Source organism: Coturnix japonica, chromosome 1 (genome assembly GCF_054131305.1).
Source record: "Coturnix japonica strain WE chromosome 1, WE-NBRP24, whole genome shotgun sequence".
Classification (NCBI taxonomy): Eukaryota; Metazoa; Chordata; class Aves; order Galliformes; family Phasianidae; genus Coturnix; species Coturnix japonica.
In genome coordinates, this window is record NC_140663.1 from 46,828,490 (window position 1) to 46,843,486 (window position 14,997).

Below are 14,997 nucleotides of genomic sequence, written 5' to 3' on the forward strand. Positions count from 1 at the left end.
AGCTTATTTACAGTGAATTCATTTGGAGTAACTTTCTGGAATAGAGCATTTGCAACAGTTGAAGTGAAAAAATAGTCTGATTTGTGAGCTTACTTTTTCTTGATAGAATTAGGTTATGGAGCACTAATAAAAGGAATTCTGTGAGAATACAAATGAAGTACGATTCATGTCATGGTTGTTGTGTGCTTCATGATTTGTTACTGAAGTCACAGTATTATAAATTCTATGACTAGTTAAGTGAGTAACTATTTTAAACGTGTGAATTCTATAGCTTTATTCTGTGGCAGCCTCCTCAGAAAGACTAGAAAGAGGATGCATCATTTGAGAGAGAAAGGGAAGAAGGAAATGATGATGGAAATTTTTCTACTGGGATTGCCTTTTTGTTCATCCATGATCATTTGCATGGGTTTTGAACACATAAAAGTTACAAAGTCCAAAACAGCAGTACTTTAAAGCTTAATGTCTGAAGATCCATACATCCTTCCGAAGGTTTTGCACTGCATCTTATTGGTACTTCTGTTGCCCAAGAAGCCTACTGCACCATGAGTGTGTCAGTGAGAAGTCAGTGCAAGGTTACTTTCATGCTAGGACACGATGGGAAAAGCTCAGATTGGCACAGTGAGTTCCACATGTTTAAGTAGAAATAATGTCAAGTCACATTAGAAAGTTGTGAATTGCCAAATTTTGATACACCTGCTAAAGATAGAGACAAAATGTCAAAAAGAAATATTCCTTTCATGATGTGTATAGAGATAGGTAGGAATACTTTCTGTTTCTTGGGTTTCGTGTGTTGTAACGTGCTCTCACTTGTCCTATCAGTAAGAGGTTTTGCCACTGAAGTCATTGTAAGTACAAGAACTCAAGACCTGCATTCTTGTTAGGCAGTAGCTAATACAAAATGTATTTGTTCATGATGCGAAGTCCTTTGAAACCTACCTATAAATAATCAGGTACTTGCAATAATGAGAAACTAGGAGCAGTTCTGTAAACCTTGTTTGTGAGAGTTTTGTCTCTTCATGTGCCTGGGATGCTTAATGAGTGAGTTGCTGGTGACAGTACATACCATGCAATGAATGAAGCAGTTGCTCATCTTCTTCTCACCCTCATCTCATGGTCAGACAAGAATTGCTGGCTGAGAAATACAATCACCTGGCCATCCTACTTTTTCCATTGACAGTGGGCAAGGGTGGGCACTCTGCCTCTACAGGGTATGTTGATTGACCTGTCAGCTGTAGCTTATCTGTTGGCCCAACAGACTGATTAATGCAGGCTTGGAGAATTCCTAGGAGGGAGAATTTGATTTGCTCCCAAAAACGTAGGTCCTTCAAAGTGTGCAGTAGGGAGGACAGAATTATTTCCTGTTTGAAGTCTGAGGTATTTGGACTCCAGAGACTTATTACAGCAGCTGTGGTACGATGCCAGCTTTGTTGATTCAGGCAGTGATTCAGGCAGTCAGAAGGCCTGTTAATAAAGAAGGAAGGAAAGTGAATTTATAGATCAACAAATCATTGACGTATGAACCACCTGTACTTTGTTCCTGCTCTGAAATGAGACTACAATTAGTGGAAGTGTTTGTAGATATTAATGTCAGGTCTGACCGAAAAATGTAGTTTGGGGTTAGTGATTCTGCTGGCATATAAATCATTCATAGGTTTTTTGGGTAACAGCCATTCAATATAAACCATACAACATTACTGAGAGATTAAAATATATATATATATTGTCTATATCATCCTTTTCAATGTGTGAATCAAAAAGGTTTAATTTGACTCTGTAAAAGATGCTTATCCTTGTGTTAATTCTGTTGTTTTGATTCATAATTATGGGATTTTTATGACTTATGATTTTGCTGTCAGCATTGCTGGGCTCGGGTGAACCTAATGAGGTTCAACACGGCAAAGTGCAAGGTTTTGCACTTGGGCCGGAAGAACCCCAGGCACCTGTACGGGCTGGGAGGAGTGGTCCTTGAGAGCAGCTCAGCAGAGAAGGACCTGGGAGTCCTGATGGATGAAAGACTCAACATGAGTCAGAAGTGCAGTCTGGCAGCCTGGAAAGCAAATGGGATCCTGGGCTCCATCAGGAGAGGGGTGGTCAGCAGGGATAGGGAGGTGATTGTCCCTCTCTACTCTGCTCTTATGAGGCCCCATCTGGAGTACTGTGTCCAGGTGTGGAGCCCTCAGTACAAAAAAGACATGGAGATTTTGGAAAGGGACCAGAGGAGGGCCATGAAAATGATCAGGGGGCTGGAGCACCTCCCCTGTGAGGACAGGATGAAGGAGTTGGGTTTGTTCAGCCTGGAGAAGAGAAGGTTGCAGGGTGACCTCATTGCAGCCTTTCAATACCTGAAGGGAACTTACTCCCAGGAGGGGAGTAAACTCTTCAAAAGGGCTGACAATAGCAGGACTAAGGGAAATGGTTTTAAGTTAAAAGAGGGAAGATTTAGGTTGGATGTTAGGGGGAAGTTCTTTACTAAGAGAGTGGTTAGATCCTGGAACAGGCTGCCCAGGGAGGTTGTGGATGCCCCGTCCTTGGAGGTGTTCAAGACCAGGTTGGACGGGGCCCTGGGCAACCTGATCTAGTAAATGTGTATGTTTGGTGGCCCTGCTAGGCAGGGGGGTTGGAACTACATGATCCTTGAGGTCCCTTCCAACCCGGGTCATTCTGTGTGATTCTGTGTGATTGCCTTTCTCCTCTGGTTTCCATTTTGAAACTAAAGCTTATTGTCAGTTACAAATCAGTGCGTTTACAAATACTAATTTAGGACCTTGGATGTATATGTTGTTTTGGTCAAAGTCTTATTTAGTTCAGATGGCCTTCCTAGTGTATAGGGAGTTAATCTTCAAATGAGTCCATCATTGACATCCAGGCACAGATTCTGCTAATTTTAGGCAGAATGCCCATGGAAAAAAAACTGGTAGGCTTGCCCTTTTAAGACTTGCAGAATCCCTGGTTAAGTCTGTGTTTGTGTCTGATTCACAGGAAAGAGACTGTAAATAAAAACAGCCATAGAGATACGGTTGGTGTTAGCAACCATTTTTAAACTGGTGAAAATACAAATAAGCTGCTGCTACACAACTTTCTTGATGTGACCGTTGACTTCAGCATAAGACAATTTTCAGTGTTTCCATAAAAAGGTACCATCAGAATCACTGTGAAGCACAAAGGTTGTCCTGTGTCACCTCGCTTCATTGATGTCTTTTCATTGCAGATCTTCATAGACTCATTGCAGAGCTGAAGAGCCAACTTTAAGGTTGCAGGGAAATTGTATCAAAGTCTCAGACTTTGTTCTGGCTGTTTGCTTAGCTCCCACCCCATTGTGCCAAGTGCCTTACACACATTCATTGTCTCTGTGAAGTGGAAAATATTTCTTCCTCACTTTTTCAAGCCAGAAGGGTGAAGCCCAGTATAGTAGCTTGCTACAGATCACATCTATGAACGCCTTCACAGTATGGAGAATAAACTTCAAGTTTTTTTGAATCTATCATCTTTCTTCATTACAAGACAAAAGCAAAAATAACCTTTCCTATTTTTGTGCTCATACTCTGCAATGAAAAGTCATCATTTTGCAGGAACTCTGAAGCTTGCTGGTTGCTTGGTGCCACTGGCTAGCCATTCCACATGGAGAGTACTTGTGTAAGCAGTCCTTGCAATTGCAAAGGGCATTAAAATGTTCTGCATTTGTCTGTTTACAGATAAACCATTTTTAGCCCTGCTTGCAAAGAAAACTATTGTCAATCACAGATTACTTCTGCTAGGGAGTGGTTCTCACGCTGAGGCTCCTTGTTAAACAAGGAGAATGCAGGTTTTTTTTTTTCCTTTCCCCTCCCCTGCATTCCAACCATTTAAAAGGAAACTTATTTGTAACCCAGAAGGTAAAAATCCACACTGCCTTCCCAGTGATATTGTGGAGGCTAATACAGCTTTCCTAGAGTCTCTCTTTTCATGCAAACTTAAAAATAGATCTTTTTTCACCTTTGATGGGGAAATCACTGTTTGACAATATCAAATACATCTACTGTATATTAGTTTAACAGATCCCTTAAGTGTTGTAAATTTATTAGTATAGGAAGATACCATTGGACCTGTTAATACAAACCTTACAAGAGGCCTGCAACTTCTTTGAGTATATAATACAAATTACTTAGCTATATTTAGAGAAAGGATGTCTTGTATTTATAATCTTTCTGGTAATTAACAGCAGGACAACAACTTAGATTAGTTTTAGAAGCACAACAGCAACAAAACAGCAAGCAAGACTATTTAAAGCTACAATGAATGTGTGTAACTGCAGACATAATTACCTTAATCCTCAGCCGATATGAGTTTTAAAGCCAGTTTACTTAATTGCTTATTCAGTTTCTGTTTGTTGTGCAGTGATCTCGAAAAAAATTCTACAGTAAGCCCTCTCTGCTGCACTCAAGTTCAAGCTTCACTAAGCACCCAGAAAAATGTGTGAAAATCTATAATAAATAATTTTCCTGCTGTAGGAATTGCCTTCTGCAAGGGAAAAAGACAAGGAAAGACAGAAAATGCATTTGTTATAACTCTCCAGGGAGTGGTAGAGTTGAAAAAATGAGTTGCATTCAGAAAAAAAAAAAAAGTGCTTTTAGTGGAGACATGCAGTGAACAGCATGTAAGACTCTGGGCTGCTAAATCTGCGCTCTTATCCTCTGCCCTTTTTCACCACTGCCAAAATAGAGCCAAATCCTTGCGTACTGAGGAATTTAACCTTCTGCAGGAAGCAATTCAGTGCCTCAAAAGTAGGCTTAAGTGGGGCTCAATTGCTAGACCTCACAGACATGCTGCTCAGCCTTAATGGAGTCTGTCCAAGTAGCCATTTCACCAGCCATTTCATTTGATACAGCCACTGTAAAAGGAGATGACTGTCCACCAGGCATGTGGAGAACTACACACCAGGTGACAGCATTTTTTACTTCAATGTATTCCCATTTGACTGGTGATTATTCTATAGTGCTCTCCTACCAGGTTTTAAACAGATGCAATTACTATTTTGTAACCAGGCAGTGCAGCACAGTGCCTCCTAGTCTGCTTTAAGTACTGGTATTTGTCAAAAAAGGAAATTCAGTTATGTAGATTTGTGCAACGCAAAGTCCAAAACAGAATTTGGCTCTCTAGCTTCATTATATACTGAGTTTTTGCTCCACTCAATTTCTATGGGCACATTTTGCTAGATGTTTGTGGTTTTATAGCACTACAAAATAACCAATAAAAGCTTGAGTATGGCTAATTGTTTTTTCCTTCTCAGTACAGGAGAAAGACATGAGCATGTCCATTGTCACCTTACTGTATTTGGACTCTTCTTTTTCTCTTTTAAAGCAAATGTGTTTCTTATGTGCTCCACTATCCTTCCTTTCTGCCTTCCCAGCTTCGCTTCCACACAGCTGTTCATCAGAAACTTGACATACGTGGAGTAGAAAAACTGCAAATAGTGGCCAGAGCCAGGTATCTTGTGAGCAGATATTGAGGCAGTTTCCTTAGGAATTTTGCCAGCATATTGCAATGCAGACCTGTAAAACACCTCAAGTATTGCCCAGCAGGTTGTTTTTGTTTCTCAGATTGTCACTGAGCAGATTTGAAATAAGGTTTGAACCCAATCTCAGGGCTGCTTTGTTATCCCACTCCATCATGGAACCATAATCCAGGACAGCAACTGTCCATTATCCAAAGTCCACAAAGGTGTAATCTTGAAATACTGTTGTATTAGTCGGATATCTGGTCCTGCCAAAATATGTACTATTAGCCTTCTTAGGTCAAATTTTCACGTGGTATCTCCATTTTGGAAATGGGAATGAAATGAGGGATTAATCATTGAAGGAATGACAGATAGAAAGCGTTTGTGGGAATTATTTTTGGCCTAAAGAAGCCCACAAAGATTAACTACAAAGATCTCTCTATACCCTTCTGTGTGGAAGCATTGATGATAAATATGGCTGGACAGAACCAGTTTAATCTCAAGTAAATCGATGTATCCAGACGAGCAGCACTGAATCACCACATGTCTTGGATGTAGAGGGACCAAAGTAAAGAATAAAAAGGAGGCAGGGATGGTTTTGTCCCCTGGCTTACATAACAGTGACCTGCCACCAACATTTGATCATGTAACCCAGAAAAGCAATTGACCTTGCTCCAGTCAAATAACCTGATGGAGGTTGCAGGATGAGTGCACTTGCATTGATTTATACAGGACAATGCTACCAATGTTAAGGTACTTAACTGAATGCATGGGCTGGAATATTTGTCCCTTTCTCTATCACACGACATCATGAGAATGGAGGAAAGGGAAAATCCCATATCCTGTATCTCAGCTTCAAAAACTGAGGAAATTCCTTGTGATACCAGCAAGGAGGAATTCTATGTTGCAACTCGCCCCGTCAAGCCAAGTGGTAGTTTTACCATAGTGCTACTCCTATAACTCCTCATGCTCTGAGTAGTAGCTGAATATATCCTACTGCAGTCTCAGTGGCAGTGAGCTGTGGGAAATGTGGTTATAGCTGCACCAAGCAGCAGTAAAGGGACTGATGAAATCTTTCAGCTGATCTGTGTCAATGCTAGATCTGACGTTTTGGGTATGTTAGTTAGAAAGACAATGGGTGAAACCCAGGCCCTTCAGATTCAATGGGCCTTGTTCAGCCAACTTAATAGTGGAAAACTTTAAAAAGTTTTCACATTGTTCCATCCCTTTCTTTCCCTTTCTCCCTCACTAAATAAATAGAATAAGCCAGTTTACAATAAAAGCAGTATTATTTAGCCTTTCCTGTCTTTCTGGAGTGGCCCCAACAGTATTGTTCTGTCAAAGCTTTGCAGCCAGGTAAAGGGACCTAAAGGAGACACCAACAGAAATGTAATTGCTTAGCGTAGTTTGTTTTCTTCTTAATATTTAAAATACAGTTTTACTTGAACCCACCCATACCTCTCACTCAGGATGTTAGACTCATGGTCAGGACTAGGCTGCAATCGGTGCATAGGGTCAGCAGGTCTTAAGGGAGCTGCTCTTTGTGTCGCTACAAAGGAAGGTGACAACAGGGATCACAGAGATCACCTGCATCATGGGGTGAGGAGCTAGCAGGCTTATAAATCCCCTCACTAGCTTCTACCTGAGTTTGCATGTGCATTTGCTGTAAGTTTTATGTCTTCAGCACTCAGAGAAATATACCGAGTTTTGTTTTGTTTTCATTTCCATTGTTAAGAAAGCTGTGGTACTCAGCAGGTTACTGTGCTCGTACTTGCAGTCACACTAAGGGAATCTGTCGGTCCTTGTCCCACTAAGTCACTTGAACAGAGTAAGTCAGTGTCGTTGCAGGTGTGAGTAATGAGAGAAGGGGATGAAGGGACTCAAGCTACCCTGTATAAATACATGTTTATGCAATGCACATGAAGGAGAGTGATTTTGCACTTATGCACTCTTACATTCATCCTCATCAGATAGCCATATGGTAAGATATAAAACCTGACATGCCTCTCCATATTTATACTTTTGCCATCGCCCTTCCCCCCAAAAAGGTTTTATCCTCTTGGCTTGTTTAATTATGGCGCATGTTTCACAGTCATGAATAACCTGAGCAATAGTGTCCATAGTTAAGTCCACCCCTCGGTCTCTGGCCCACTTATATGTTGCATCCCTTCTTTGATGACCTGAAGTCTCATGGGCCCACCGAGCTAGGAATAATTCGCCTTTGTTCTGCCAGTCCAAGTCTATTTGAGCCACCTCAATTTTGGCAGCTCGATCAACCTGATGGTTATTTTTATGTTCTTCAGTAGCCTTACTTTTAGGCACATGAGCATCTACATGGCGCACCTTTACAACAATGTTCCTTATTCGGGCAGCAATGTCTTTCCACAGTTCAGCAGCCCAAACAGGTTTACCCTTTCGTTGCTAATTATCATCTTTCCACTGCTGCAACCACCCCCATAAGACATTTGCCACCATCCATGAATCAGTATAAAGATGAAGCATTGGCCACCTCTCCCATTCAGCCACATCTAAAGCCAGCTGAAGAGCCTTTACCTCTGCAAATTGACTTGATTCTCCTTTACCTTCAGTGGCCTCTGCAACTTGTCGTGTGGGGCTCCATACAGCAGCTTTCCATCTGCGATGCTTCCCTACAATACGACACGATCCGTCTGTGAATAGGGCAAATTTCTTTTCGTTTTCTGGTAGCTCATTGTATGGTGGTGCCTCTTTAGCACATGATACCTTTTCTGTAGGTGGTGTTTCAATTTTTTTACTCTCAGGCCAGTCCATGATCACTTCTAGGATTCCAGGACAGCTGAGTTTTCCCATTCGAGCTTGTTGAGTAATTAATGAGATCTACTTACTCCAAGTGGCATCAGTAGCATGATGGGTGGAGGGAAACTGTCCTTTAAACATCCAGTTTATTACTGGCAAGCGAGGTGCTAGAAGAAGCTGTCACTGATCATGTTCGTTCCCTATACAGATTTTCTCCTAGGCGTTGCACGTCACTTAGCCTTACGAAAATATCTTGCTTATGTCAGGCACCATATTGTTGCTAGTGCCAGGTTAAGAAAATACTCTACTGAGAGGCAACGTGTTGCACTGTTGATGAAAGGAATGCATCTCAAACCCTTCCTGTTACACATGGTGCTTACTCTTGGTGTCAGTGAGATTGTGAATAGTGGTAGAGTCTGCCTCTGTGAGAAAAAAAGGGCTGCAAGATCATACCCAGAAACAATAAATGCCTCAGGCATAAATTATATGCAGTTCTAGCCAGTACAGGTCTGTTTGCCAAGTGATAGTATCTCCCATGCTAGTTGTAGCAATTATGTCTGCTGAAACATGAAAACAAATACATTCCCCCCACCTCCGGTTTTCCTCTCTGCAGCACATACTGAGTTATCGTAAGTTAATTTTTTTGATTGCTGCTGCTTGGAAGAGATATTAAACCTCACAATCAAGGCTTTAAATCAATTTCTAATGAAATGACACTTACTGTGGGGAGGGCAGCTGGGGCAAATTATTCTACCTCTATTTTCCCATGAAGCTTCTGACACAGGCTACTGTTGGAAGATACTAGATTAGTTTGACCTCGGGTCTCATTCAGTATTGCAGCTCTTACATTCCCATGTTAAACTCTCTAATGTATTTTCCTATCAAATTGCTTTCTATGCCTTTGTCTGTTCCCCTCCTTGTGGTGTTGCATGTGGGAAGCCAAGTAAAATGTTCCAGTAGTGCTTAGAAAGAGAATATGAGGTATATTTTTCATCTGATGCCGTAGGATTTATTATATGTGTAGTGCAGAAATTATTTTACTGGACTACAATCATATGTATTGATGAATTACCAGGATATGTGTCAGCCTTGGAATAGTTTAAGCAGGAAGGTAGTATTCTTCTACAAACAATAATATGTTGATAAATCGTGCTGAAAGCTGTAATTCAATAGGAGTTGCTTTTAAAAAGAGCCACACAAAGACTGCATGTATATATATTGTCCAATATTGCAGTGGTGTACTTTGAGATAATGCCATGTTACAGCTCTCACTCATTATATCACTTTAATTAAGATCAGGAATCCTTTATACTAAATGCTGTGCAAAATTGCCCAGGAGTAGACCATGAATTACAGGCAGGCAATCAGCAAGCATGTGGCAGAGGCAAGAGATTCTGGGTCTCAAGACAAGGTTTCTAAATTCTTTTTAAACAAGCCTTTGAACAGAAGTTCTTGAAGTAAGCTGGGGATGCGTGATCAAGACAACAGGCGGTGAAGTGCTGCATTTGAGTTTTTGGTTGAAAACTGAAACTGTGTTGTTATACTTGCTCTTTCAGCACCATCAAATAACACTAGAGCATATTTTGACCCAGAGTAGTCCCTTGTTCCTTCAAGGCAGACACTACTCAGCTGTGATGGAGACAGCTTGGCAAGGAGTTGTTTTCTCTTCCCAGATATACGTCTAAAAAGCAAATGTATTGCAGGAGAGAGGGAATATTCTTCACTTGAGGTAAAGCCTTTTTTTTGTCTCATCAGGTTTTTAACTTGCTCTTACAAAGTTGCTGTGTAAGTACAGGTTTGAGCAGAGTGCCTGAAGCTCCTTTTAATATATTTCTCCTCTTGATATTTGGCCCCTCATACCCCAAGCACTTGACGCTGTAGCACAATTTATTGCCATAATAGCAGGAGATAACTCAACTTGCCTTTGCCTTGGAAAATGATTGATTTTGGGAAAGGATACATTTGCTTATGCAATCTTGGTAATGTTTTGATTAAATTACTTTGTTTTCTTTTTAAAAAAATGTTGGGAAAGTATTGACTTTAATTGCATTTTATATTGTCCTTGCAAAACAATGGTAAGAGGATAAATGTAATATGAGCCAAAGCCAATTGCCTCCTACTGGGTTCCTCAGATTGAGAAGCCTGAGTACAACAAAACCCTCATGTAATGGAGAGGGGTGGGAGGGGTGTGAAAGAGTAGGACAGGTAAACACAGACCCAAGAACAGATTATGTCTAGGAAGTCTATAGTCTGTCTGAGCATTGACACTACTTCAGTCACCAGTTTTAGAAATTTCAGCACACAAAAGCTTAGTCTTTTGCCTTCTTGTTTCTACATCTGTTTCAACTTATATCTCAGCAGATTCTGCCCTCCAACAGCCTCAAGGCTGGGAAGCCCTTGTGTTGCCTCACTGAGTGGTTGTGTCCAACTGTCACATGTTGAAGTGAGTTGGCCTATACAAGTGAGTTGGCTCAAGAGGATTTTTATTTTCTTAATAGAACTTTATGTTTCAAAAGCCTGTCTCAAACACAATCTCTTCATAATCTGGATAGACCATGAAGCTAATAAAATGAATGTCGTAAAGATGTTGGGGGTGGCAGCCTGCACATGTACACTCCTTCCATGTAGCGATGATGATGTGATTGCCAAAATGCTCACACTGAGCACTGAGAAGAGCTGTCATCAGAAGGCTATACATTTTGATGCCCACAGTATCACTACACTGGTGCTAGCATACATAACAGATTAACATTATCTGAAAATGCCACTGACTGTAGCTGCACTTGTATTCTCCAAACTAGGAATTCAGAGATAAAGTTTTAACTCAGGCTCATTTTTTATATCTGTGTTAGCCTTCCTTTGCTTTGTCATCACTGAAAGGTTGCAAATGTACTTACTCTTTTCTTTGCTTTGGCACATGGCCCTTCATCAAGCAGTCCCAGCCCTCCCTCATCCAATACTGGGTAGATTTTGTAGTTCGTAGGAAAAATATGGCAAGGTGCTTAGCTCAGCTCATTTTCTATTGATTTTAAAAGTAATAGGTTCTAAAAATGAACAGTACTGTTTAAAGATGCTAATATATTTCTGATTCTGTTGGCTTTTGCTGTATTTAGAAGGTTGCTGTGCACTAATCAAGCTCAGATCACTATAAAGCATTTTAAAATCTTTTAGCAGTGCTTTAGAAGGACATTTTAAAACTGTTATTCACAAGTACAACAATAAATAGACAAAGGAGGATGAATGTAACTGACATGAGCTTGTGATAAAGCTAAGCGCGGTGAACTTGATAGTGAAAACTATCAAAAAACTATTATACTTTAAATCTTCCTTTCCAAATGCCTTTTTAGAACACCTCCTTTGGCTCCCTTCATGTCTGTGACCTTCAGCAGTCTTACTAATTTTATACCATTCTGTCTAGTTACTAGTAGGATTTTTTCCTTTTCTGTAAGAGACCCAGCCATCTTTCTCACCTGCAGAAGTAATTCTTTTCTTTTTTTAACTTCTTCAAGTAGCTCCAGAGCTGTCTCTGGTGATTGATGAGGCTCTCTGCAAACCCCACTCCACTAGCTGAGGGCTCTTCTGCCTTCTCTGTCCCCTTCCCCGTCCCTCAAGTTTGGTCCTGCAGGGCTCCATTTTAGTGCCAGTTCTCTTTAATGTTTTCATCAGTGGCTTGGATAAAAGACTTGAAGGCATACTGGGTAAATTTGTGGATGACATAAAATTGGTAGGAATTGTTGGATCCCTCAAGGGTAGAGTGGCCTTTGAAGAGGGCTGAGCAGTCACCAGACTCATGAGGTTTAATAAGAACAAGTGCCAGATTCTGCATCTGGGATAGGACAGCCCTGGAACTCGTAGATGGTGGGGAATGAGAGGTTGCAGAGCAGCCTCACAGACAGGGATCTGGGGTTGTGATTTACAGCAAGTACAATGAGTCAGTAGTGTGCCCAGGCAGTCAAAAGGGCCAACTGTTAGCTAGCATGGAGGTTTGGGCACCACAGTATCTGAAGGACATAAAGATATTACAGGACATCCAAAGGAGGGCTGCAGAGGTGGAGAAGGGTCTGGAGAGCATGATATGCGAGGAGTGGCTGAGCTTCATTGGTGCGCTCAGCCCAGAGCAGAGGAGCTGATGGAGACCTGATGGCGGCTGCAGCTCCTGACAGGGAGTGGAGGGCCAGCACTGAGCTCTGGTCAGTGTGACAGCGACAGGGCCCGAGGGAACGGCATGGAGCTGTGCCAGGGGAGGAGCAGCTGGGGGTCAGGGACAGGGTCCCCATGTGGAACAGGCCGCCCAGGGCAGTGGGCACAGCCCCAAGTGCCAGAGTTCAAGAACCATTTGGACAATGCTCTCAGTCATAGGGTTTGAATTTTGGGTGGTCCTTTGTGCAGCTAGGAGCTGGACTCTGATCCTAAGGGGAGCCTTCCAGCTTAGGATATTTTGTGAATCTATGAGCTTTCTTCTCTTGTGATACAGCAGTACTCAATCTAAAGGAGTCTAGAGACTGTCTGTACAGACAGGATATGAGACGGGTGCCGCAGATCTATAGGCACCTTGAAGTGCAGTCTCCCAGCTCTACCCTCAGCTGCAACACAGATCTGTGGTCTCTCCACAGTTCCAGAAACTCAGATAACCAGCACAGCTGTTCAGTAAATCACATGCTAGGTTGACTGAGGTTATCTGTCAAGTGATTTCACAAATTGGGATAGAAGCCATGGCAGTGTTGTTTGAAATATGGTCAGAAACAGGGAAACATCAGGCTAAGGAGAAATGCAGATATGTTTCCTGGTGTGAGTGACAAGGTGAAGTGCCTGCATGGAAGAAGCAAATGTTTCGGATTAGGTGAAAATCACTGTTGCCTTCTACTCTCAAAGCCTTAGTAACCAGCATGAGTTTTCTCATTCCTCTGCCGGTTGTTTGGAGCTGCTGACCAGTTCAGCTCAGCTGAAGAGGAGGAAGAGAGAAGCTCAACCTGGTTCTTCTGATGCCAGACTCCTTTTCCAGTCCCACAAGCAGAATGTGCCACTGTTGCTCTCCATCTCTCCTTGTAATACCAAGATTTAGCAAGTGCTACCATGTTTAAAATATTAATGAAATTAATGTCTGCCAGAAAAAAAAAAATATATCAGGTAGTCTTCTACCATTATTCTTAGTTTGCTGCATCTTACAAAAAAGAGTGCGGTGAGGTCCTTCATAATGCTACAGAATATATTTAAAAAATGTCGAAAAACTTTTACTTTGCCAAACAATGGAGAAATAATAATATGGTGGTGATGATTATGTATTTAATTATTGAAATGTAAAAAAAAAAAAAAAAAGAGGGTCCAAATCCCACCAACTGTAGACAAAGATACTCCCAAAGACCCCAAAATTAGCTGCCGATTTTTGCCTGCCTGAAGTTGCCAAATTCTGCAGTTTTTATCCAAGACAGTAAGTCTTCCCAGCCCCTAAGGCAAATCTTTTGGTGATCCGAAAGCAGGCAAATAGTTCCGTGGCTGATGCATGAGGCAGAGCAAAACAATACTGACTGGGAGCAGAATTGTCTCTGCAGTGCTGACAGGAACAGCAATGCATGGTGGTCAGTTGATTTGGTGCATGTATTAAGGGGAACACATAGGGAACAGATATATACCGCCTTACAAGGTTGTCTTGCGGCCCCATTTCCGCAGACACAAAGAGAGTCTTGAGGGAAGCATGTGGAAGAGAATGAGCTTGTGGACTGTGTGGAAGAAAATTAAGCAGGGAATTTTTGAAAGTAATGGAAAGGGGAAGGGAAAATTAATTTGCTGGTATGTGAGGTCACATAAAACTCCTTTGGAAAAGTTCCTAAAGAAAAGATTGTATTTACTCTGGGGAGGGGGCAAACAGTTTAGGCCTACAATTTTATTGCCAAGTCTCAGTGTTTAACCTGCTTTCCTTCTGCTTTTAAACCCCAGAGACAGCACAGTGGTTTCCAGAAAGAGCAACTGGGATCTTATGATAAGGTGTGATAGCAAAGATAAAGAAAACAAGTTGCCACTTGCCTTTAAAAACTCTCCTGATAGTACTGTCATGTTCTTTCCAAGTACAGTTCCTTTTGCTGTAACTTCTGCCTAAACAGTGGAAAACCAGCTGCTCTGATATTAGTGACGGTGATGAGTTTGCTGACTTAAGAGTTGTCCCCTTGGTGCACTGCATCAAAGACAGCTCTGACTGCTGCAGATCATCTGACCTCTGAAAGAGCTGATGAATGATTACTGTCTTCTGAACTTTGTTGCTCTGATTATATGAATTAAGAGAGGCAGCCAGCCAGCCCAAGGGAACTACTTAGTTGAGTTGTACTTTCTTGTGTGTAGCCTCAGACCCAGCAAAATACTACAAGAAATATATTGAGAGGTACTTGCTGGTTTCTTGAAGAATCAGGTATGCATTGCAGTTTTTTAAGATAAGTTACTTACTCTTTGCCAGATTTAGCAACTGAAAAGGACCAAACTAATTTTAACTCTAAAAATTAGGCTGATGCAAGTGTCTAAGAGGTTAGCTCAGTAAAACACCTAGTCCATCCTTTCTAGAATAGAAATGCTTTCATAGGTTATCAAGCAAAAATGCTAGATGCTGCTTAAATGCAGGAGGTCAGGCTAAATGAGTATGGTCATCATGCTGGTATTAAAGAAATTCATTCTATCAAAATAAATATCTGGTTTCTATCACACATAAACTACAGGGCGTTAGTCAGCTTCAGAAACACAGTAGAAGTATGAGAACATAAAAA

General features: G+C 41.4%; 1 protein-coding gene across 6 annotated transcripts in view; it reads left to right on the top strand.

The window, feature by feature from the left end:
* The window catches only part of SCUBE1 (signal peptide, CUB domain and EGF like domain containing 1), a 201,842-nt gene that overhangs the window by 149,957 nt on the left and 36,888 nt on the right, over positions 1-14,997 (top strand). The window lies entirely within an intron of this gene.